The sequence below is a fragment of the Pantherophis guttatus genome, chromosome 12, assembly GCF_059756535.1.
Source record: "Pantherophis guttatus breed Tessera chromosome 12, ASM5975653v1, whole genome shotgun sequence".
Taxonomy (NCBI): domain Eukaryota; kingdom Metazoa; phylum Chordata; class Lepidosauria; order Squamata; family Colubridae; genus Pantherophis; species Pantherophis guttatus.
The window spans coordinates 14,449,598-14,474,753 of NC_142074.1; the positions used below are offsets into that span (position 1 = coordinate 14,449,598).

Genomic DNA, 25,156 nt, shown 5'->3' on the forward strand with positions numbered 1-25,156 from the left:
TCCAACCCCCTTGCTTAGGTAGGAAAGAGTATTAGGTATGTTCACTGCCTTCAGTGATTCTTAGTGGGATATAAATAAAGAAAACGTCTGCTTTAATTGATCCAATACTGACAATTACTGGCAGTTCTCTCTCTTTTAAAATTAGGACTAGAACTCACAGTCTCCTGGTGATTGGCCCAAAGTCACCCAGCTGGCTTTCACGCCTAGGACAGGACTAGAACTCACAGTCTCCTGGTGATTGGCCTAAAGTCAACCAGCTGGCTTTCACGCCTAGGACAGGACTAGAACTCACAGTCTCCTGGTGATTGGCCCAAAGTCCTCCAGCTGGCTTTCATGCCTAGGACAGGACTAGAACTCACAGTCTCCTGGTGATTGGCATAAAGTCCTCCAGCTGGCTTTCATGCCTAGGACAGGACTAGAACTCACAGTCTCCTGATGATTGGTCTACAGTCAACCAGATGGTTTTTGTTTCTAAGAACAGGACTAGAACTCACAGTCTCCTGGTGATTGGCCCAAAGTCCCCCCAACTGGCTTTCATGCCTAGGACAGGACTAGAACTCACAGTCTCCTGGTGATTGGCATAAAGTCCTCCAGCTGGTTTTCATGCCTAGGACAGGACTAGAACTCACAGTCTCCTGATGATTGGTCTACAGTCAACCAGGCGGCTTTCGTGTCTAAGAACAGGACTTGAACTCACACTCTCTCATGTTCTTAACCACCGGCTCTCTTACAGAACATCCCTATTGTCTGCAACCTGTACTCCCCATCGCTCTAGGCATCGCTCTGGCTTTGTCCTCCTTCTGCAAGACGAGATCTTCTTCACCTTCCTGAGGAGCCTTTCTCCCCCTCCCGGTTTCCACATTCCTGCGTCCCCCGATGGGCTATGCGAGGCGCATCCTGTTTCCTAGAAGCATAGCAAGGGCCTTAGTCATGGCATCAGCCGCTCCGGCAGGCAGGTGACGGAAGGCTAACAATAGCCAACAAAGGGAGGATGTGTCACTTGCGCACGATCCTTGGGCCAACCTGCGAAGTATCCTGCCTGACGAGGACCTTCGAAGAAACTCCCATCCATGGCGGAACGTGGTCCAGATGAGCCCCGTGGCTCAACCGACATATTTTTTTTCCTTGCCCCCCCCCCAAGGAAATTGGTTTTCCTGTTTGCAAATGCAGGCTTTGTTTAGGGAGGGGAAGGATGAGGCAGAGGCCGAACGGCGGTATTGGGGAACAGGTGCTTGGCATCTCCCGACTCTTCATTCCAGGGCCCAGACCAACTCTGGTTCATACACTGATGGCCCCGGTTGGTTTCTTTTTATAAAGAAGCGGGCACAGCTGGCCAAGGGAACAGGGAGCCAGCTTGACAAACAACTGCCCGACCTTATGATTCTTGACGAATGTATCTTTTATGTACTCTGAGAGTGTATGCACCAAGACAAATTCCTTGTGTGTCCAGTCATACTTGGCCAATAAAGAATTCTATTCTATTCTATTCTATTCTATTCTATTCTATTCTATTCTATTCTATTCTATTCTATTCCTCTTCTCTTCTCTTCTCTTCCTCTCTTCTCTTCTCTTCTACTCTACTCTACTCTCAATTCCTATTCCTATTCCATTTTCCAATATCTCATCTCTTCTCTTCTCTTCTCTTCTCTTCTCTTCTCTTCTCTTCTCTTCTCTTCTCTTCTCTTCTCTTTATTATCAATTCCTATTCCTATTCCTATTCCATTTTCCAATATCTCTTCTCTTCTCTTCTCTTCTCTTCTCTTCTCTTCTCTTCTCTTCTCTTCTCTTCTCTTCTCTTCTCTTCTCTTCTCTTCTCCCATCCCATCCCATCCCATCCCATCCCATCCCATCCCATCCCATCCTATCCTATCCTATCCTATCCCTTATTCTATTCTATTCTATTCTATTCTATCCTATCCTATCCTATCCTATCCTATCCTATCCTATCCTATTGTATTCTAGTGTTTGGCAACTGGCCGATATTTATGATGGTTGCAGCATCCCGGGGTCATACAAAAGATCATGAATTAATTAATTAATTAATTAATTGGTTCAATTTATATGCCGCCCTTCTCCGGAGACTCAGGGCGGCTTACAATGCGTTAAGCAATAGCCTTCATACTTTTTGTATATACCTGCTTAGTAGGGCTTTCAGCCCCCCCGCAAGTGGTGTTCTTTTTTATACAAAGTCACCTTATTGCCCCCACAATCCGGGTCCTCATTTTACCTACCTCGAAAGGATTGTGCAGAAATGGACCAATTAACGCTGAGTTTAAAAGATAAGAGACATGGATATTTTACAATGTGTGGGAACAGGGGTATAACTGGATAGAACGGAGATAGATTGAAGATAGATAGTTATTAAGTACAAGTAATTGATAAAATAAGAATGTAAATACGCACAATTTAATTTTTGTAAATAATGCACGAATTATTGCCACGAAAAACACCACAATTAGCTGTTGCTGAGTGAAATAATTTTTTTATGTTTTTAATGTAATAAAAGTTTAATAAAGTGTTTATATAAAAAAAAAGAAGATAGGTGGAGATTAAACAACAGCCAGCCACGTTTCTAAGAAAGCCAGTTCCCAGAGGCTGGATCTCGACAAGGGGGTGGCTGAGCGTGGCCTATGCCCCAGCTGGCTGTGACCTCTGACTTGGCTCCAAGCGATGAGGCTTTGCAGGCTAAGGTAGACAGGCAGGGAAATGCACACACAACCTCAGTTGTTGTCTTCTCCCTGCACAACAACAACTCCCATCGCTTTGCAGCCCAGCCTCAACGTCATTCTCCGGCTCCCAGGAGGGAGGGAGCCCTGATTCGCAACTCTCCCCGAGTTGTAACTGGAAAATCTGATAACATTCCCCCTGGTGAAGGAATATAATGAAACCGCCACTTAGGCTGCCAGCCTGGAGGCGATTTATGTCACTTTCACCGCTCTCCCAGAGGGCAAACGTTTGTGTATTCAATACCCAAGAGGGGCACATTCATGGCTCCAATCCCAGCCAGGTAAAAAGATCAGCCGCCAACGAGCAGTCCTGAGCCAGAGAAATCTTGAAAAGGACCCTGATCTATCTCTCCCTCAAGGACGAGCTCCGGTTTCGGGGGTCCACATGTTGGAAAGAAGGCGGAGGAGAGGAGGGGAGGGGAGAAAAGCCGAGGGAAGAGGAGAAGGAAGGAGAGGGAAGGAGAAAGGAGAGAAGGAAAAGGATGAGAGGAGAGGAGTAGGAGAGGAAAGTGGAGAAGAAGAGAGGGGAGAGGAGAGGAGGAGAGGAAAAGGGAGAAGGAGGGACAAGGAAGTAGAGAGGGGAAAGGAGAAGGAAAAGGATGAGAGGAGAGGAGTAAGAGAGAAGGAAGGAGAGGGAAGTGGAGAAGAGGAGAGGGGAGAGAGGAGAGGAGGAAAGGAAAAGGGAGGAGAAGGAGGGAGAAGGAAGTAGAGAGGGGAAAGCAGAGAAGGAAAAGGATGAGAGGAGAGGGAAGGAGAGGGAAGTGGAGAAGAGGAGAGGGGAGAGGAGGAGAGGAAAAGGGAGGAGAAGGAGGGAGAAGGAAGTAGAGAGGGGAAAGGAGAAGGAAAAGGATGAGAGGAGAGGAGTAAGAGAGAAGGAAGGAGAGGGAAGTGGAGAAGAGGAGAGGGGAGAGAGGAGAGGAGGAAAGGAAAAGGGAGGAGAAGGAGGGAGAAGGAAGTAGAGAGGGGAAAGCAGAGAAGGAAAATGATGAGAGGAGAGGGAAGTGGAGAAGAGGAGAGGGGAGAGAGGAGAGGAGGAGATGAAAAGGGAGGAGAAGGAGGGAGAAGGAAGTAGAGAGGGGAAAGGAGAAGGAAAAGGATGAGAGGAGAGGAGTAGGAGAGGGAAGGAGAGGGAAGTGGAGGAGAGGAAAAGGGAGGAGAAGGAGGGAGAAGGAAGTAGAGAGGGGAAAGGAAAGAATGAGAGGAGAGGAGTAGGAGAAAGGGAAGGAGACGGAAGTGGAGAAGAGAGGGGAGAGGAGGAGAGGAAAAGGGAGGAGAAGGAGGGTGAAGGAAGTACAGAGGGGGGAAGGAGAGAGATAAATATATAGAATGTTATGGTACAACTATGAAAATAATGCTTATAACTATGACGTACAACATTATGCATTTAAAAAAGACTATAAATGTACGATTAAGAGAATATTGGTTATAATCAGGGTGTATAAAACTATGCGTACTTAAAAAGGGACTGGATGCAGCCAGTACATTGTCACTGCAAAACTGGAAATGTGCTGTATTATAAAGAAAAATGTACAATAAAAATATTTATATTTTTATAAAAATATTTATATATTTAAAAAAAAAGAATTTCATAATTCGAACACAGAGCCTCTCAAACACTCTCAGGGTTTTTGTTTTTTTGTATTTTGGGATTTACGAGTAATCCTAGACTTACAACAGTTCGTTTAGGGACCGATTGTTTTTGTTTTTTTCCCCTTCACTCTTTTAAAAAGCCAAAAGGTTACTCCGGCTTTTTTAAGTCCTGGAGGGCAGACAATTGGGAAATAAATCATCATAATAGGAGAAGTGGGATGGAGCGAGGGCTGAGAAATAAACCAGATTCATATTGCTAATGCAACGGGGCTTCCGTTTGGCTTTAGCCTGAAGGATAACTCAGCTATTAAGATTTAGTTTAAGCCGTATTTAAACTAAACATAATACCCAAACTCAATTTCTCCTTCACCTTGAGATAGGGATAAAGGTAACTTCATAGGTCTATCTCCGTGATGGCGCATGCCCAAAGTGGCACGCGAAGCCATGTCGCCTGGCACACACGCTCTTGCCTGTTTGTCTTCCGGGTTTCTGGCGTGCATGTGTGTGCGACAATCATCTGTCCTTCACGCACGGCAGTGCCGAAAACTGATGTGCGCATGTGTGCCAGCCAGCTGATTGCCTGATGTGCATATGCGCCAGAACCTGGAATTTCAGCTTTTCTGGAGCGCAATCCCTTCGCGTGTGCAGCAGTACCAAAAACCGACCAGCACATGTGTGCTGGTCAACTAATTGTCGGGCACACGTGCGTGCTAGAACCTGGAAGTTCAGCTTTTCCAGAGCGCAATCCCTTTGTGCGCGTGGCAGTGCTGAAAACCGGCCTGTGTATGCGTGCCAGCCAGCTGATCGTCGGGCGCACATGTGTGCTAGAATCCGGAAGTTCAGCTTTTCCAGAGCATGGCCCCGACAAGGATGTGCGTTCATCACCATCTCTGGTCTATCTGCATTCTGTGGTTTTTTTTTTTTGTTTGTTTGTTTTTCTTTCTTTTCTTTTTTCTTTTTTCTTTTTTCTTCTCTTTTCTTTTTCTTTCTTTCTTTCTTTCTTTCTTTTTTTGGGGGGAGGCCAACAGATTGTGGGGGCAATAAGCTGACTTTGTATAAATATATATAGAATATAGAATGAAGGCTATTGCTTAACGCATTGTAAGCCGCCCTGAGTCTCCGGAGAAGGGCGGCATATAAATCAAATCCAAAAAAAAATATGAAGTTTTACCTTCTAATTATAGGCAGAAGGACATTTTATTTTATTTTCACGCTGCTCTTTCCTCCAAGTACTAACTAATCCCATCCTTTCAGCCATATTCAAAAAACCAGAGGGCCTCCTGCATCTTTAATTGAATGTTTCCTGTGTGAAAGGCCTGCTGAGACCTCCAAGGAAAAGTTTTTGCAATTGCAGAGTCATGGAATTCATGGAATTCAAAACTCATGGAAGGAGATGGGCCAGGCCCAGCCCTCGCTCAATTCCAGCAGTATTTGGCTGGGATTTGGGGCATACATTTGTTTTCTCCAAGGGGATTGAATTGAAAATATAATAACATCCTAGGCTTCTTTGCAACCTACCATATCCAGCAAATGTCTGAATTATTTCTCCCTCCGTTCCTCTTTTCTTTCCTCTTTCTCTTCATTTCTTCCTTCCTCCTCCTTTCCTCCCTCCCTTTCCTTCTCCTTCCTTCCTTCCTTCCTCTCTTCTTCCTCTCTCTCTCTTTCTTTCTCTCCTTCCGTCTTTTCTCCCTTCCTTCCTCTTTCTCTTCTTTCATTTCTTCCTTCTTTGCTTCCTTCCTCTTTTTCTCCTTTCCTCTGTCTTTCACTTCCTTCCTTCCTTCCTTCCTATTTTTCTCTCTTCTTTCCCCGCTTTCCCTTCCTTCCTTCCTTCCTATTTTTCTCTCTTCTTTCCTCTCTTTCTCTTCTTTCCTTTCTTCCTTCCTTCCTTCCTATTTTCCTCTCTTCTTTCCTCTCTCTTTCTCTTCTTTCCTTCCTTCCTTCCTTCCTTCCTTCCTCTTTTTCTCTCTTCTTTCCTCTCTCTTTCTCTTCTTTCCTTTCTTTCTTCCTTCCTTCCTCTTTTTCTCTCTTCTTTCCTCTCTCTTTCTCTTCTTTCCTTTCTTCCTTTCTTCCTTCCTTCCTTCCTTGCTTCCTTTTTCCTCCCTCCCTTTCTTCTTCCTTCCCCCTTTCCCTTCCTATTCTTTTTTTCTGAGCTGGAAAAAAAAAAGTAAAGGAGAGAAATCAAAGAGGTCAGAAAAATCTCAAGGAGGAAAGCAGGGAGGACTGGGGCCCTTGTTCAGAGGACATTCTGTGGAAATAGCTTTTTCCTAAGCAGCTAAAAGGGCAAGTGAAAAGGGATGGGCATCAAAAATTTTAGCAAGGGGTTCTCTGCCCAGTTGCTGGGTGGGTGTGGCCATGGTGGGTGTGGCCTAGTCGGCCTCCTGCACCATGGCGGGGGGAGCATTTTTGCCCTCCCCAGACTCCAGAGGCTTTTCTCGAGCCTCCGGGAGGGCAAAAATGGCCTCCACAGGCTTCGGAGGCCTTCTGAAGGCTGGAAACAGGCCCATTTCTGGCCTTCCCGAACTTCCGGTAGGCCCGTTTTTCAGCCTCCCTGGAGTGGGATTTGGGGGTTCTCCGAACTGCACAGAATCTTAGCTAGAGGTTCTCCTGAACCCCTGCGAACCAGTGGCGAAATCCAGATTTTTTACTACCAGTCCTGTGGGCGTGGCTTGGTAGGCATGGTGGGTGTGGCAGGAGAAGGATACTGCAAAATCTCCATTCCCAGCCCACTCTGGGGCCAGCCAGAGGTGGCATTTGCTAGTTCTCCGAACTGTTCAAAATTTCCGCTAATGGTTTTCCAGAACCTGTCAGAACCCGCTGGATTTCACCCCTGCTGCGAACCCCCAGCAGCCCACCCCTGCAAGTGACCTACCTGATGGGGTTGTTGTGTGGGATAAAACACAACTATCCAACATGGTTGGGCCTGTGAAGAGCTTGGGGGGAGGAAAAATGTCCAAAAGGGAACATGGAAAAAAAAAACAAAAAAACAAAGTTTTGCCCTAAGTAACTTTTCCAGGAAAACAGTGAGGCCGGTTTTTCTTCAAATGACTTCTGGAAGTGCTTTTGAAGTGTATCACAAAAATTAAAATAGACCTAATTTGAGTGATTATTTTGGACAGAAGCCTGCCCCACCTCCAAGGGCCTTTTTTCATTTTCTCAGTAATTACATAAATTGAGTGCCTTGAGCAATTCTCAGCCTGCTTCTCTCTCCTAGGCTGAGCTATTCGTGCAGTTTGGGATTTACTGCTTAACACAATCTATTGTACTGGCATAAAATGAGCACTAGACAACTTCATCTCTTCGCAGACACAAGTCAACAAGGATGTGTGTGTGTGAGAGGGGGGGAGAAGGAGAAGGAGAGGGAGAGAGAGAGGGAGAGAGACAGAGTGAGAGAGAGAGGGAGGGAGGGAGAAGGAGGGAGAGAGAGGGAGAGAAACAGAGAGAGAGGGAGGGAGGGAGAGAGAGAGGGAGGGAGGGAGAGGGAGAGAGGTAGACAAGGGATCAGTTTAGCAACAAAAGCATTAATATATCCAATGGCAACCTGGAAAATGACCAGTTTCAGGGTGCCGTTTTAATTATGACAAGGGAGGAATTTATCTCCCTGTTGCTATGGCGATGCTGGTCCCTACCAACCTGGAGCTTGGGTTGCCATGGCAATGCCAACTGCCCGGCCTTCTCTCTCCATCCCTCCCAAAAAAATGAAGAGAGATGGTTTTTGCAGTTGAAAAACCAACGTGGCTCATGCATGCCCATTTCTGCAGTGGGAAGGAGAGAAAGGAATAATGAAGAGTTGGACTAAGCCTCTCTGAATTGACATGCATTCTTCATATGTTTTAGCCTCCAGTCCCCTAATCATCTTTGTTGCTCTTCTCTGCACTCTTTCTAGAGTCTCCACATCTTTTTTACACAATAATGGCTTAAAATCATGGCCGGCTGATAGGGCACCGTATTTTTCCACATCGGAGGCTCGGTCCAACTTTGGCAACTTTAAACCTGGAGGACTTCAACTCCCAGAATTCCCTTTTGCTGGCTGGAGGATTGAAGTCCGCCAGGCGTAAAGTTGCCAAGATTGGAGACCCCTGGTCTACAGGAAAAAAGGCTGGCATGGACTTGTATTTCCTAGCATATTTACCTACTTATGAAAGCAGCCCTCCATACAGCAAACAAATCTACTTGTTGTGATCCTCCAGCAGCCCGCGGACCTGGCAGCGGAGTCGGACAATGAGGAGGCTGGGAAGGACAATAGGCCAGTCCTGGAGTCTGGAGAAGGCCCAGACGAGGGCTCTGCGTCGGAGGCAGAGATGGGGCCAGGGCTATCTGGGAGCGATGCACGGACTCTGGAGCCTCCAGAGGCGGACAGCAGAGAGGCATAGGAAGAGGAGGAGCCTGTTCCTAGTGTACACATGCGAAGAGCTGCCAGAAGGCAAGAGCAGCTGAAGCAAAAAGGACGACTTGGAAGTAAGGCCAGGAAATGGTTGGCCAGTCCCATAAGGCTTAAAACAGCAGCAACAAGCTGTTGGGTTCTTTGTAGAAAAGCAACGTTGATTTCAGTGCTTCTTGTCAGCATCTCTTGAACTTTGTGGGGGTTTTGCCAAGAAAAGCCTTTGGCAGGTTGCCAAAGACATCCAAGGTTGGTGATAAGGCCGACAGACTGGTTAGGAAGAATTTTGTTTTGGACTAAGCTGAGAATGAATCAATTCTCAGCTGTTTTAATAAAATAAGTTTGTTCAGGACTGAATTGTGTTTGGTAATCACTACTTGGGCCTCCGTCACAACACTATTTATTTATTTATTTGTTTGTTTGTTTGTTTGTTTGTTTGTTTGTTTGTTTTATTTATTATTAAATTTATATACCGCCCTACTCCCAAGGGACTCAGGGCAGTGAACAGCCAAGAGATAAAACACACAGAATTACAAAATTTAAAAACAGTATAAAAAACTACTCTCCCGTTATTCCAAAGGTGCTTTTTTCAAGAGGCAATTGGATTTTCTGGGTTTTCTTTGAAGACGTTTCTGCTTCTCATCCAAGAAGCTTCTTCAGCTCTGTTCAGAAGCTTCTTGGATGAGAAGCGAAAACGTCCAGCTGCCTCTTGAAAATAAAGCACCTTTGGGACAACCTGGATGACTGAGAATCTCCATAGACATTTACTCTCCCGTTAAATTTCCCACAGTGCCACTGAGGGAAGTCTGATCTTAGAGGCCGTTGGGGGGTAATTTGAAAGCCAAGCAAAAAAAGCTGGAAGGCTGGAGCAGGAAAAGGGATGTCAAAGGAAATCAGGAAGGGTCTTTCTCAGGGCAGCTGGCCAAGGTGCTGATGTCAGTTCTGGTTAGGAAGACACCATTCAAATTCCGGCTTCATCGTGAAAGTTATGGAGGAAACGTAGCCAATCGTTGCCTCGCTCAGTTTTGATCTACCCTTTGCAAGGTTGTTGTGCAACATTACAGATTAATAGAGTTGGAAGGGACCTTCTAGGTCATCTAGTCCAACCCCCCACCCATCCAAGCAGGAGACCCTACACAATTTCTGACACAATCTCTTCTTGAAAGCCTCCAGTGATGAACCTCCCACAACTTCTGAAGGCAACTTCTGTTCCATGGGGTGGATTGTTCTCACTGTCAGAAAGTTCCTCCTTATTTCCAGGTTGAATCTCTCCTTGTTCAGTTTCCATCCATTATTCCTTGCCTGGTCTTCGGGTGCCTTGGAAAATAGCTTGACCCCCTCCTCTCTGTGGCAGCCCCTCAAATACTGGAATACTGCTATCATGTTTCCCCTGGTCCTTCTCTTCACTAGACTAGCCATGCCGAGTATTTAACAGATTAATTGAGTTGGAAGGGACCTTGTAGGTCATCCAGTCCAACCGTTCCACCCAAGCAGGAAACCCTACACCATTTCTGACAGATGCCAGTCCAGTCTCTTCTTGGAAGCCTCCAGCGATGAAACTCCCACAACTTCTGAGGGCAACTTATGTTCCATTGGTTGATTGCTCTCAATGTCAGAAAATTTCTCCTCACTGACTGGGGAATTCTGGGAGTTGAAGTCCACCCTTCTGAAGGTTGACCAAGGTTGAAAACCCCCAGAATTAGTTCCTTCAAGAGAAATGAATCAAACTGTAGTAATGTCCTACTGGTAGTGTGTGTGTGTGTGTGTGTGTGTGTGTGTGTACATATACACAGCTCATCAGTTTGGAACCTGCACTGCATATCAGACATTAATACAATTGAGCGCGTCCAGAGATATTTCACGAGAAGAGTCCTCCACTCCTCCGCTCGCAACAGAATCCCTTATGCCACCAGGCTTGAAATCTTGGGCTTAGACAACTTACAACTATGCCGCCTTCGGTCTGACCTAAGCGTAACACACAAAATTATCTGCTACAACGTCCTACCTGTCAATGACTACTTCAGCTTCAACTGCAACAATACACCAGCACACAATAGATACAAACTTAAAGTAAACCGCTCCAAACTCGATTGCAGAAAATACAACTTCAGCAACAGAGTGGTCAATGCCTGGAATGATCTACCCAACTCTGTGGTTTCTTCCCCAAACCCCCAAAACTTTAACCTAGACTGTCTACTGTAGACCTCACCCCATTCCTAAGAGGTCCGTAAAGGGGGGCGTGCATAAGCCCCCCCTGCATAAGTGCGGACCCTGTCCTACTGTCCCCCTTTTATTCGTATCCATTTCCTGTATTCATAATTGTGTTTATGTTTATATCTGTTATCTTATACGTGTTTGACAAATAAATAAATAATTTTATCAAGCAACCACCAATGAAAAGTAGGATTATTATGGGAGCGATTCCAACGTGATTGCAGTGCCACCTAGTGGTTGATCCTGCTGATAGGTTGTCAGGTTATTAGATCCTGTGCAGCAGCACTGGAGATTCGTCGCAAACACGTGTCTTCTCCACCATAGCAATGTTATATAACAATTGTGGCAAACCCTTTGCACTGCTTAGTCCTTTTCCTTTTAGCATTGAAACTACAACAGGCCACACAGTTTATGGATTGCAACTATTGTATAGTCCAGGGGTCTGCAACCTTAAACACTCAAAGAGCCATTTGGACCCATTTCCCACAGAAAAGAAAACACCGGGAGCCACAAAAACCCTTTCCGTGCCTGACTATTTTTTGAGCAGCCACAAAACTAGCATAGGTAGTCGAATTAAACGTTCTGTTTTCTTCTGAAACTTTTCTTTTCTTGGATTTATCCATGATTGACCTGCCGGGGGGTTGAAAAGCTCAATAAATTGTGTGCCGGCGGGTGTCGCACATTGGCGGTTGTGACGCATATTTTGAGTGACAGGGAGCCACAGCAGAGGGGTGACAGAGCCACATGTGGCTCCAGAGCCACAGGTTGCTGACCCCTGGTATAATCAGACCATGTATAATTGACACTGGATTTTATTATAGATTTTAGTTCTTATTTATTATTTTATACTTGAAGTTTTAAGTGTATATATACTGAGTGCTTTTATTTGTTCTGGTCTAAGACTGTAATAATAAATTGTTGTCGTTGTCGTGTTACTGCAGTATTTCACGGCAAGAAAAGTTGTCAAATTGGCAAAACTCGCTTAAGAAATGTCTCGCTTATCAACATAAATTCTGGGCTCCATTGTGGTTGTAAACTGAGGATTGGGCCCTGCTTGGGATAGGGGAGAATTGTCTCATGTATTCTTGGGGTGGTGGTGGGGTGGAGGAACTCACTGGCTTTATTATTTCCCCTACCCAAAGATTCTGGCAAGTTAAGAGCAATGGTGTTGTGGCCCGTCAGCACCCTGTGCAGCTAGTAGCTGATTTCGACAGCGAGGAGGCTGGTGTGGTGCTGCACTAGCAGCCTGTGCAGCTGGCACTCAAGTCAGACAATGAGGAGGCTGGAGAAGATGTGGTGCCAGAGGTGGGGATTCAGCCAGGGCCTTCAGAACCTCCAGAAGCTCCCATAAGTGAAGAGGATGAAGAGGAGGAGCTTCTTCTCGATGCACGGGCACACAGAGCTGCCAAAAGGCAGGAGTGGCTCCTCAGGAGGAGGTCTCCTCGAGAGTAAGGCTTGGGGCTAATTGGCCACTCCCTTAGCCTATTTAAGGAGGAATGCCGACTGAAGCAATTTGCAGGGAACAACTTCGTTCACTCTCCTTTGTGCCTTGATCTTAGTTCTCTGCAAATTGCTTCTGGGCTTTCTGCCAACCATAGTAAGATTACGATTATTTATTCTTTGGATTCTTGTAGGTAGGCTGTTAATAAAGTTAATTAACAGCCTTTGTTTGTAAAAGACTGATTTAATTTAGGTTTGTATGGACTTTGTGTGTGCTGCGTTCTGTGGGGTCCGTAGCTGGGGCAGAATAAATGGGGGGGGTTGGACTAGATGACCTACAAGGTCCCTTCCAACTCGGTTATTCTGTTCTGTTAAAATCCTGCCAAAGGAAAAAACTAAGTTTTAATTGAAAATGGTTTTCCTTTTCTTTTTCCAATGATCTAAGTAAGTGCTTAGTTTCACTTTTGGCCTATCTCAAGACGAAAACACCAAAGGGGCCCCCACACACAGTTGCTGGTCGTCTTCTTTTCCAGCGGATCGTTGCAAATCCTTTCTGTTGCCGTCGTTGGCTCTTCTTCAGCTTCAACAGATTGCTTGAACAACTTGGCTCCTTTTCCAGAAACTCCGCGCGTTGTTGGGAGCCAATGTCATTCCTGCTCTGCCCACAGCTTCGGGATTCTAGGAAAACAGAACACCAAACAACTCCGAGAGGGGGGCAAAAGTTCCAGTGGTGAGTCTGGGTTTCTCTCTCTCTCTCTCTCCCTCTCTCTCTCCCTCCCTCCCTCCCTCTCTCTCTCTCTCTCTCTCTTTCCTGAAAACAGACAGAATTCCAGAGACGTCAGGGAGATGCAACTATTCAACAGATGCAAAATGCAACTTTTTTCAACAGACGCAAAATGTTGCAAAGGGCCGCTTGGGCTGCAGCGCCTTGTGGCACGTCAGCCGCCGTTCTTAGGGGAGGGGTGAGATTGTCGAGCCACACATCCTCCAGCTGGACTTGTCTCTCTCTTGTCACGTCCAGCCCTTCAGCTCAAAAGCAGGTGGCCCAATGTCAGCCTTAAGGAAAGGCGCTGGCGAATAACCTTGCGAGACCTTGAGCATGCCGCGTTGCAGCTCTGCAAACTCTTCCCCCACCCCCGGGATTGACTCTAGCAGCCTCGTTGCAGACTTACAGAACTCTGGTTTCTGCAGGGAATTGAATTCCTCTGCCAGAGCAACAGACATGTAGCAAGCAAGATCAGTTCTGTCCTAGATTTTTTGCTCAGGGGGGTTCCAGATGGATGGTGAGCGGCATTCCCAACCTTGCAATAAGACTTGGTGTCTTTAGCAGCCCCAGACATCGTCGAAGTCCCTTCAGCTCTTCCTTGCAAGGTGGATATAACAGTCGAGTTTCCTGGGAAGGTTTCAGGAGGGGTTTGTTATTCGCCTACTTGCTGGAATTTTCTCCAACGCTGAGATCGCTTGTTTGTCTCCCGTCCAAATACTAACAAGGACAGGTGGTGGTACGGGCTAGAAGATTCAAGATCAGCCAAGGCCAGGTGGGTGCTGCCACCTGCTGGACTGGTATGAAATTGATACAGATACAGATTAACAGAGTTGGAAGGGACCTTGTAGGTCATCTAGTCCAACCTTCCACCCAAGCAGGAGACCCTACACCAGTGATGGTTAACCTTTTGCCCGTTGTGTGCCAAAAGTGTGGGGAACGTGAGGGGGGGGTTGCACGCACATGCACACCCATAATTCAATGTGCCCTGCCCCCCTTGTGCATGTGCACACGACCCCTCCTCCGTGCTCCCCCCGCTTTTGGCACACAATGGCACGGTAGGCACTGTAGGTCTGGTGTTTGCCCTCCCCAGACTCCAGAGGCTTTCTTGGAACGGTCTTCCCCACCGCCCACCCCCCGAAGGCCCTCTGGAAGCAGGAAACGGCTCATTTCCTGACTTCCGGTGGGACCGGAAGGCCCGTTTTTTGCTCTTCCCAGGGTCCAGAGGCTTTCTAGGAGCCTGGGGAGGGCATAAACGGCCTCCCCCCCTCCCACCGGAAGCCTTCCGGAGGCCGGAAACAGCCTGTTTCCCGACTTCCCGTGGGCCCAGAAGGCTCGAAAATTAACTGGCTGACACGCGCATGTGCACTGGAAGCTGAGTTAGGGCATTGCTCGTGTGCCCACCGATATGGCTCCGTGTGCCACCTGTGGCACGTGTGCCATAGGTTCGCCATCATGGCCCTACACCATTCCTGACAAATGGCAGTCCAGTCTCTTCTTGAAAGCCTCCAGTGATGAAGATCCCACAACTTCCGAAGGCAACTTCTGTTCCATGGGTTGATTGTTTTCACTGTCTGAAAATGTCTCCTGATTTCCAGGTTAAATCTCTCCTTGTTCAGTTTCCATCCATAATTCCTTGCCTGGCCTTCGGGTGCTTTGGAAAATAGCTTGAGCCCCTCCTCTCTGTGGCACCCCCTCAAATATCGGAAGATTGCCATCATGTCTTCCCTGGTCCTTCTCTTCTTCACCAGACTAGCCATGCCCAGTTCCTGCAACCGTTCATCATATGTTTTAGCCTCCAGTCCCCTAATCATCCTGGTTGCTCTTCTCTGCATTTTTTCTAGAGTCTCAACATCTTTTTTAGAGTGTGGTGACCAAAACTATAATGAAATTCAAAAATGAATCGGTATGTGGTTATATCAGTCCATGATTGCAGTGAGGGAAGAGCTGCATTTATTTCCCAGTTTATTATTTCACCCCATTTCTAAAGCATATGAAACTTGAAGCCTCCAGATGTTCTTGGCTGTATTTCCCATTTCTCTATTACCTGAGCCTTGCTCAGGAGATTGGGGTTTGTAACAGTGGGGGGTTTCAATTTTTTTTACTACCGGTTCTGTGGGCGTGGCTTGGTGGGCGTGGTGTGGTGTGGTTTGGTGGGCGTGGCTTGGTGGGCATGGCGGGGAAGGATACTGCAAAATCCCCATTTCCTCCCAATCAGCTGGGACTTGGGAGGCAGAGAATAGATGGGGGTGGGGCCAGATAGAATTTTTACTCCCGGTTTTCCGAACTACTCAAAATTTCCACTACCGGTTCTCCAGAACTGGTCAGAACCTGCTGAGACCCACTTCTGGTTTGTAGTTGGACAATGTCTTCAGGGCCTGGAGTTCTGTATCCCTCTGCTTCTCCACTTCTTCTGCACCACAGCTCCTGAGCAGCATCACATTGCATGTTAATACCTGCTATGCCTTTCTGGCAGCTTTGATGTAGCTCAGGTAATCGACATCAAAGCCCAGGAAGCAACGGGGAGGAAGGGAAGCTGCCATGCACAATTGGTTGGTTCTTCTGAGTTGGGAGAAGCTTCCCAAGGAAAAGTAAAGCATCGATAATCAGTTTCTCTTGGGGTTTCTCATTGGCTGGCCATATCTTCCCCAGGAGTAAAGACTCCACTGTGGCAAGTAATCATGATAGAGAAACCATGATGGAGGAGGAGGAGGGAAGAGGGAGGAGGAGGAGGAGGAGGAGGAGGAGGAGGAGGAGGAGGAGGAGGAGGAGGAGGAGGAGGAGAAGACGTTCTGTTTATAGAAGCTTTTGCTAAATCAAAAACTTATCCGAAGAAGAAGAAGAAGAAGACAGAGGAGGAGGAGGAGGAGGAGGAGGAGAAGGAGGAGGAGGAGGAGGAGGAGGAGGAGGAGGAGGAGGAGGAGGAGAAGAAGAAGAAGAAGAAGAAGAAGAAGAAGAAGAAGAAGAAGAAGAAGAAGAAGAAGAAGAGGAGGAGGAGGAGGAGGAGGAGGAGGAGGAGACGTTCTGTTTATAGAAGCTTTTGCTAAATCAAAAACTTATCAGAAGAAGAAGAAGAAGAAGAAGAAGAAGAAGAAGAAGAAGAAGAAGAAGAAGAAGAAGAAGAAGAAGAAGAAGAAGAAGACGGAGGAGGAGGAGGAAGAGGAAGAGGAGGAGGAGGAGGAGGAGGGGGGGGGAGAACAATCAAAGATGTTAGCTGCTGAGGAGGAGGAGGAGGAGGAGGAGGAGGAGGGTTTGTCCATCTTCATGCTTCTGGTTGCACCGAATTATATGTTTGATTTTTCAAAATTCTAGTATGATTTAAGGAGACGCGCACCACATTATGGAAATTGCAAAGAAATTCCAGGTAGATCAATCTAATCTGTTAGATAGATATTTGACCAATGGGCTTCCCTCAAGACTCTTTTTCCTTCCCCCTTTTTTTTTCTTTTTCAGGTTCCTCATGAAAAAATTCTCCAGATAGTTTCTCCTTTCAATTTTCATTCATTCACTTTGAAAAAAAGATAAGTTATTTTTGAAATGCCATTTGGCCAACCTGGGGTTGAAAACCTCAATAAATCGCCTGCTGGCAGGTATCGCATATTGGCAGTTGTGACGCATATTTTGAGTGACAGGAGCCGCAGCAGAGGGGTGAAAGAGCCACATGCGGCTCCAGAGCCGCAGGTTGCTGATCCCTGGACTAGACAGTCCTAGTACACACGAACTCTATGTCTGTATACATTTTAATTCCTTTGATCTTGGTTCATCATAAAAGTGACCTTGTTCTTCGAAACCTTTATCCAACACTTTCTCTATCAATCAACATTATCTTGGGTTAAAGCGATTGTGGTTATCATAGCCTCCTCTGGTGCCAGGTGCCTCCGGTCGAATGTGCAAAAATATAATGACCCATGAATGATCCGAGAGAGATTGCAAGGGAAAGACCCTGAAATAACCTTCTTAAAGTTGCCAGCAGTTCTTATCTCAGGCTAACGGGAAGGTCTGAGCAAGGAAACATTTTTGGCAAGCGTCCCTGCACGCCTTTTTAGTCGCTGCGGCAAAAACACCGAGCAAAGCTCGCCGGCCACAAATGTGTTGCTAACGGCAGGATGTGGCTGCGGGTGCGTGCATTCCTGCACGTTAGCAAAATCATGACAGCTTTCCTCAGGGGAGGGAGGGAAGGAGGGAAGGAGTGTGGGAGGGGGGGAGGATAGAGTATCCCAGGCGGAACCTTTGAGTAAGGCTTGCCATGCCTGGAAGGAGGGGAAAAAAACGCACCAGCTGTCTGCCCGAGTGCCAGGGCCTTGGCACGGCGTGTGGAAAGGGAGAAAACAGCTGACTTTGCTGGATTTCAACAGGGAGAGGTTTGATGGCTCTGACCTGCAGGCGAGATCGGTCGGTTCTCCTTTGATGAGCGTTGAAGGCACTTACATAATCAAGGCGGCATCTTGGCCCTGCCTGCCTCGCAACTGCCTTTCTCAAAACTTGGAACAAGGCCATGGAAAACCCAGGAGAAACCAGGAGGAGAGCTTGGTCCTTCTCCTCCCTCTCCCTCCCTCTCTGGCTGTTCTACGAGCAGATCTAGAGCTTGGAAGAAGCAGAGCTAAGTATGCCAAGCCCGGGAGCCAATAGGGAGCCGAGCGCGCTGTTCTCATGGTTACCGCATCCCCGATGGTACCCGAAGCAAGGCTGTTCCCAGAGGTGGGCCTCGCACGTAACGATGCTTGCCTATCTCGGGCCTGCGATTGAGCAAAGAAAATGGTTGCCATCTTGGATTAGAGCAGTGTTTCTCAACCTTGGAAGCTTGAAGATGGGTGGACTTCAACTCCCAGAATCCCCCAGCCAGCAACGCTGGCTGGGGGTTCTGGGAGTTGAAGTCCATCCATCTTCAAGCTTCCAAGGTTGAGAAACACTGGATTAGACGATTGCCTCGAAGATACTCCGGTCTCACAAACTTGGATGGACTTCTTCTTCCTCATCATCCTCTTTTAATGACCCCATAATTATCGGGGTGGAGTCTGGGCAACTGAATGGAACTGAGTGTTTACTGGCCGGATACTCTTCCTGTCACCAATGTGGAGTTTTTTTTCAACAGATATATTCTCTCTCTTCTTTTTTTTAATTTTTTTTTTTTTATTAAATATACAGTTAAAAACATTAGACATAGTGCGACTCTTCTGGTTCAAACATTTCCATCAAGTTTTACCTTACAACAAATACAATTCATATTCGATATATAAATATGTACAGTCTTATCAAAATTCAGTCACATAAATCTCTTCGTTTGTGAAAATTACTTTCAATATCAATACAATTCCTACCTATCACATAATACTAACGTAATAATTTACCAACTCTCGACTTATCAATATTTCTTTATCCCGACACTCAATGACAAGGGTGAAACGGAATATCATGAAATCTGGAATAAAATGCATCAATGGTTGGAGAGGAGGAAGAATGTCAGGAGAGGGTAAATTCTCATTGTGGCCAGAGAGAGAAATATCAACCTCTACCTAGGATCAAACTCACAGCCTCCTGATTGTGAGGCGAGAGCTCCACCCCTAGGCCACTGCACCATTCTGCTGGACTTCATCCTCATCTCGGCAGGCTATTGTGTTAAATGCAAGTCTACAAGGAGGGTTCCTTGGTGCTCCCTGAGCTTGGATGTTTTCTTGAAGATGTTTCATTCCCCAAACTAGGTAACGTCATCAGTGCTAGCATGAATGAAACGTCTGCAAGAAAACAACCAAGCTCAGAAAGCGCCAAAGACCCCTCAGTTCAGTTCTGAGCTACAAAATATTCTCCTCTACAGGTAATCCTGGACTTACAACAGTTCGCTTAGTGACCATTCAAAGTACAATGGCACCAGAGGTGATTTTCAGCAGGTTCTGACCAGTTCTGGAGAACTGGTAGCGGAAATTTTGAGTAGTTCAGAGAACCGGTAAATACCGCCTCTGACTGGCCCCGCCCCCATCTATTCCCTGCCTCCCGAGTCCCAGCTGATTGGGAGGAAATGGGGATTTTGCAGTAACCTTCCCCTGCCACGCCCACCAAACCATTCCATGCCACGCCCACCACGCCACACCCACACAACCGGTAATAAAAAAATTTGAAACCCACCAATGAACGGCACCGAAAAAAAGAGACTCAGGAATGTTTTTTACAGTTACGACCCTTTGCAACATCCCTACGATCACATGATCAAAGTTCAGATGCTTAGCAACCGGTTTCCTATTTATAACGGTTTCAGAGTCCCACCCAGGAGTCACATAATCCCCTTTTGTGACCTTCTCACAAGCAAAGCCCACGGGGGACCCCAGATTCGCTTAACAACCGTGTTAGTAATTTATCAACTGCAGCAAATCACTTAATAACCGTGGCAGGAAAAGTCGTAAAATGGGGCAAAGCTCGGTTAACAAACGTCTCATTTAAGAACAGAAATGTTGGGCTCAATTGTGGTCATAAGTTGAGGACTATCAGTATTGATACCAAGTCTATAAGTCACTCGAGTCCCGATTTACCGGAATAATTCAGGGCCAGCTACTTTTGCTCAGAATAATCACCTTCCCAGGGCATAAAAAGAAGGGAAGGACCTTCGTGTAAGCTGACTCAGGCTTTCTTAAGAAAACAGACACTCAATAAGGGAATTAATGTGACTCTCCCACTCCTTCAATTTTACTCTCCTAGCCTGCAATTGCAGCTGACAACACCTGGATTCTCCAATTTGAAGATTTGATTTGGACTAATAACCTTTTGGCTTTGCACATTGGTTTGGTATTCATGTTTTTATTTTTTAAAAAAACATTTTTAAGCACCTTTTTTCATATATATATATATATATATATGAATATATATATATATATATATTCTTACTTCTTGGTAGGATTTATGTGTGTTTTTCCTCTAGCCAGGTTTTTCCTACGTAACCAAGGTTTTTCTTGGTTTATATATATATAAAATACTGTTTCTATAATACTATAATACTTTATTATAGTATTATATATAATACTAATACAGTATTATAGTATTACATATAATACTAATACAGTATTATATATAATATAATACTGTTATATTAAACAGTTTCTAAATATTAAACAGTTTCTATTTAAAAAAAAAAAAAAAGAACAGCATTTGGGGTGGTAGAATCATTGGTTCCCTGCAGGGGTGGGCTTCAAAAATTTTAGCAAGGGGTTCTCTGCCCAGTTGCTGGGTGGGCGTGGCCATGGTGGGTGTGGCCTAGTCAGCCTCCTGCACCACGGCGGGGGTGTGTGTCGTTTTTGCCCTTCCCGGGCTCCGGAGGCTTTTTTTGAGCCTCCGGGAGGGTGAAAACAGCCTCCCCGAGGGCGAAAACAGCCTCCCCAGGCTCCGGAGGCCCTCTGGAGGCTGGAAATAGGCCCGTTTCCGGCCTTCCCAAACTTCCAGTAGGCCCATTTTTCACCCTCCCTGAGTCTCCTCTGCCCACGCCCTGCACTTACCTGCGTCCAAAATGGGCCGCGTGGGGACTCCTGGGAGGGACAGGGCCAGCGTGGGATTTGGGGGTTCTCCGAATTGCACAGAATCTTAGCTAGAGATTCTGCCGAACCCCTGCGAGCCCTCAGCAGCCCACCCGCTGGTCCCCTGTAATATTGCCAATTCCAATATTAAACTTTTTTTAAAAAAAATCATATAAATGTGTATAAAATTAGAAGAATAATCTTTGCTAACTCTCGTTTAAAGCCTTTGCCCTTTGAGAGGACTCTGCTCTTACTTTTTTTTTTAACTCCCTGAAATTGCTGATTTCTTTTTTTTTCCCCTTTGAGAAAAAGCGATAAGAGCAATCAGCACACCCAATAAAGCATTATCAAACTATCATTCCATACGGCTTAACCTGGTCATTGACCTATACAGCTAAGTCCTCGACTTACAATCACAACTGAGCCTAAAATTTCTGTGGCTAAACGAGACATTCGTTGAGTAAAATTTGCCCCATTTTGTGACCTTTCTTGCCACGGTTGTTAAGCGAGTCACTGCCATTGTTAAGTGAGTAACACGGTTGTTAAGTGAATCTGGCTTCCCCATTGACTTTGCTTGTCAGAAGGTCACAAAAGAGGATCACACGACCACAGGACACAGCAGCCGTCGTAAGTATGGGTTGGGTGCAAAGTGTCCCTGACGGGGGGGGACTGTGCTGTACCCCGTGTGCCCCGTTTTGGGCCTAGGAGGCCTCCCTGCAATTACCTGGGAGCCAAAATGGGGTGCATGGGGACTCCTGGAAGGGTTGGGGAGGGGCAGGGCCAGCCAGCAATTTAACAACTGATTCAGCCGAACCGGCCCGAACCGGCTGAATCCCACCACTGCTTATAAGTGTGAAAAACAAACATAAGTCACTTTTTTCAGTGCCGCTATAACTTCGAACTGTTACTTAAAGGCAGTTTTGTAAGATTATGTGATGATGGTTGCAATGTTGGAAGATCTGAAGGGCCAAATTTGGGGCCCATCATCCTGGGTGAAAAATCCATCTGTGTGTTTGCTAAGAACAGCAACTCGATGGCCCACACTCCATCAAGTTCATCTTTTAAGATGGATTACGGTTTTTCAGTTCTGTATGGGGGTAGATGTGGATTTATTTGTGTATTTTAATTGTGTTGTTATGGCCCTGTTTAATTCTTTTACTGATCTTATTAGGAGAAATAGAAAGACATGATTACTGCCTGCTGCACGATAAAAAGGACAGTTAATTAAAATCATATGTAAAAGAAACAAGATTAAACAATGTATTTATTTATACAAATGAGAGGCTCTCCAAATAAAAATTATGGGTGGTTAAGAGAAAAAGAAGAGAGCCACCCATAATATCTATCTATCTATCTATCTATCTATCTATCTATCTATCTATCTATCTATCTATCTATCTATCTATCTATATTTTTGTTGAGTGGGGAGGTGTTTTTCCTTTTAAATTTGTTTTTAATAGTTGTCGTATTTTTCCTTCTACCTTCACTCTGGCCTAAGCGTATTTTCTTTACAATAATGTATTCTTTTTCCTTTTCGGTTGTTTTGCTTTTGTTTGTTTCTTCTTGTTTTACCTAATTAATCATGCTCTCTACCGGGAGATTCCTCAAGATAGGAGAAAATTTTTAAAAAGTATCTGGAATTCCCTATTGTTGTGGCCCGCCAGCGGCCTGCGTGGATTGTTGCTGATCCCGACGACGAGGAGGCTGGTGTGGTGTCGCGCCAGCAGCCTGTGCAGCCGGCGCTCAAGTCAGACAGCGAGGAGGCTGAAGAAGATGTGGTGCCAGAGGCAGGGATTCAGCCAGGGCCTTCAGAACCTCCAGAAGCTCCCTTAAGTGAAGAGGACGCAGAGGAGGAGCCTCTTCTCTAGATGAAGCACAGAATCAGAATAGAATAGAGCTGGAAGGGACTTTGGAGGTCTTCTGATCCAACCCCCCCTCCTCCTCAAGCAGGAGGCCCTATACCATTTCAGACAAGTGCTTGTCCAGTCTCTTCTTAAAAACCTCCTATAATTTTCTTTATCAGTGTAGTTTGAATAGATCTTGGGACCGCAAGGGCAGCTGGAATCAATTTAGACTGAAGCTTGAAAGAATCTCAAGGTCTTTAACAGGACTGGAGGAGCTGTGAGGTGACCTTGGCTACAAAGATCTTGTGGGTTGGGAGTTGAAAGCTTTTGAGAAGCTTTACTGGGCAACCCTTGCCAGATATAACCACCGTTTCAAGGGGTCCTTGGTCCTTGGTGCTCTCTGAGCTTGGTTGTTTTCTTGCAGATGGTTCATTACCCAAAAGAGATAACGTCCTCAGTGATGATCAGAGCAGTGATGGCATTACCTAGTGTTGGAAGAAATATCCATCTGGTTCAGTTCCAAGCTGGGAAAAAGACACTGGAAACATAGAGCCTGGTTGGAAAAAATGGTTTATTGATGAAACAGAACCACATGGTGGTTTGTGGTTCTGGGCAGCTGACCACATGGAGTTGAGTGTGAGGGGTTTTTATACCTTCTCTTGGGCTTTGCACTTGAGCTTCCTGTTCCTGTGCAGGAACGTGTATTCTATTGGCTGTTGTCAGACTCCCATGGAGCCGTGGAGCTGGCTCTATAGGTTGTCTGAGCTAGGTTTGGTTGAAGTTTGGAGGGTGATGCAATGTTCTTAGGAGATTGTGTAATGCAGTGAGCTCTGCTGCTGGATGATAGTGGGTTAATCCTATTATGTCCTGAAGGTCATGTCTTCATCCCATCATCCTGGAGCTGAAGGTCTTTTGTTTTGTAGATAGGATGGCCCAGACTTTCTTAATAGGCACAAAATATCTGCTAGGGACAGGGAGCTAGGGCTCTGAGTTTCTGTCTCCCTTAAGATTTTAATTTCTCTTTTAGGGGAAATATTTTATCCTGCCTTTTTTAATATTTCTCAAAATATTTCATTCTTCTAAGAGAGGGGTCGTCGTTAACTTTCTACACTAGTTTGGTCATGAAATGCCTGCAAGAAAGCATCCAAGCTCAGAGAGCGCCAAGGAACCCTAGATTTCAACCCTGAGCTACAAATATTCTCCTTCGCTGGAGAAAATAGTTCTCTCCAGCATTGCAAAATCTGGAACAGCCCCCCCCCAGAGCATTTATAAGTTCACAACTCCTTGAGAACATTCACACTGATTCACCAAACATGAATTGTAGGCTAATTTTGTGCATTGGCTTTTACTTTTCCGATCATCTACGACTAGTTTTTCCTTTGAGCAGAACGGAGACCAAAGTTAGCGGCCTGACACACAGCAGATGTTTCTTTTTAACTTACACAGCTTGCATCTTGATGCAATTCGATCCCATCACTCTCTCTCTCTCTCTCTCTCTCTCTCTCTCTCTCTCTCTCTCTCTCTCTCTCTCTCCCTCCCTCCTTCCTCCTCCCTCCCCCCTTGTCTAAAAACACTAAACCCAGAAGTTGTGAACTCACCATTGAGTGAGTCCCTGTTTCCTTTTTTGATTGAACTATTATTTACATTTCAATGTTGTTGTTGTTGTTTTAAAAAAAACATCCTTCGTTTCCTTTCTTTTTCTTTTTCTTTTTTTTTTACACCCTTCCCCTTTTCAGCCTGACTGTTTTTTATGAGCCCTACCATGTTTCTGACTACCACAAACTTCATTTTTGTAACCTTCAGCTGCATCGGGAGGCGAAGCTCCCTTGTTTACGCTTTGAAGTGAAAACTTCGAAGTTTTTCAACTCAATTCTTTAAAAAAAAAAAACAGTTCAATTGGAGTATATTACTCAGAGCAATTGCTTACTCATAGGACTGTTGCCCAGCCTGAAACTAACACAGACTTCCTCCGATTTGATTCTTGCTGTGCTTGTGAGTTGCAATTTCTTCTCAAACGGCCACATTTGTTGTTGAGGTTACCTCCACCCACTTCAGACTCCAAAGACAAGACTTGTATGATATAAACACCACTGGGCCAAGGAAAAGCTGGACCGTCTCTAGTCCCTCATAGGTAAGTGACCAGATTTTAACATTGGTAAAGCGGGACACCATTGACCGGGGGGGGGGGGTTCTTTTTTTTTTTTTTTGCAAAATATTTTTTTTTTCCAACATAACACATAAAATACATCTCTTTCGAGAGCGAAGTCTCGATACAATCGAGGTACAAGGTACAATCACTTACATTTTAAAAAAGCTCCATTCACAATTTCCCATTATATCTTTTAAAATTCAAAGTCAAAACATAGAAAAATTTTTAGTCTAATAAACTCTAATATCTTGATCAGAACCATTCTATTATATCACCACCAATTTAATTTCCAAGTACACATTTAATTCATTGTTATGTTCATTTATAAGTTCAATTATCTCTGGTTCTTTTCCAAGTTCTCTTCATTACACCTTTTAACATCAATATTAAAACATTAAAAAAAGAAAAAAAAATATTCTAATCTCTTAGTCTAATTATTTACCTTACAATTTCTAACCACACATCGTAGTTTCAACTTAGATACAGCTCTATTTTTTATTTCAAATAATAAATCAAAATTCAGTCCATATGTCTTAATCTCTTGACCCCTTCATCA

The 25,156-nt window shown here is 45.4% G+C and overlaps 1 protein-coding gene across 5 annotated transcripts in view; it reads left to right on the plus strand.

The window, feature by feature from the left end:
* The first annotated feature begins 12,850 nt into the window (after positions 1 to 12,850).
* XPNPEP2 (X-prolyl aminopeptidase 2) overlaps positions 12,851 to 25,156 on the plus strand; it is a 51,578-nt gene continuing 39,272 nt past the window's right edge. The window contains exons 1-2 of one of the 5 annotated variants that reach the window (XM_060692118.2): positions 12,851 to 13,078; positions 24,188 to 24,582. The gene's annotated coding sequence lies outside the window, so the exon portion shown is untranslated. Of the gene's footprint in view, positions 13,079 to 23,498; positions 24,583 to 25,156 lie in introns of those variants that run through there. The other 4 variants (XM_087877564.1, XM_060692119.2, XM_087877565.1 and 1 more) reach the window with 4 other exon arrangements.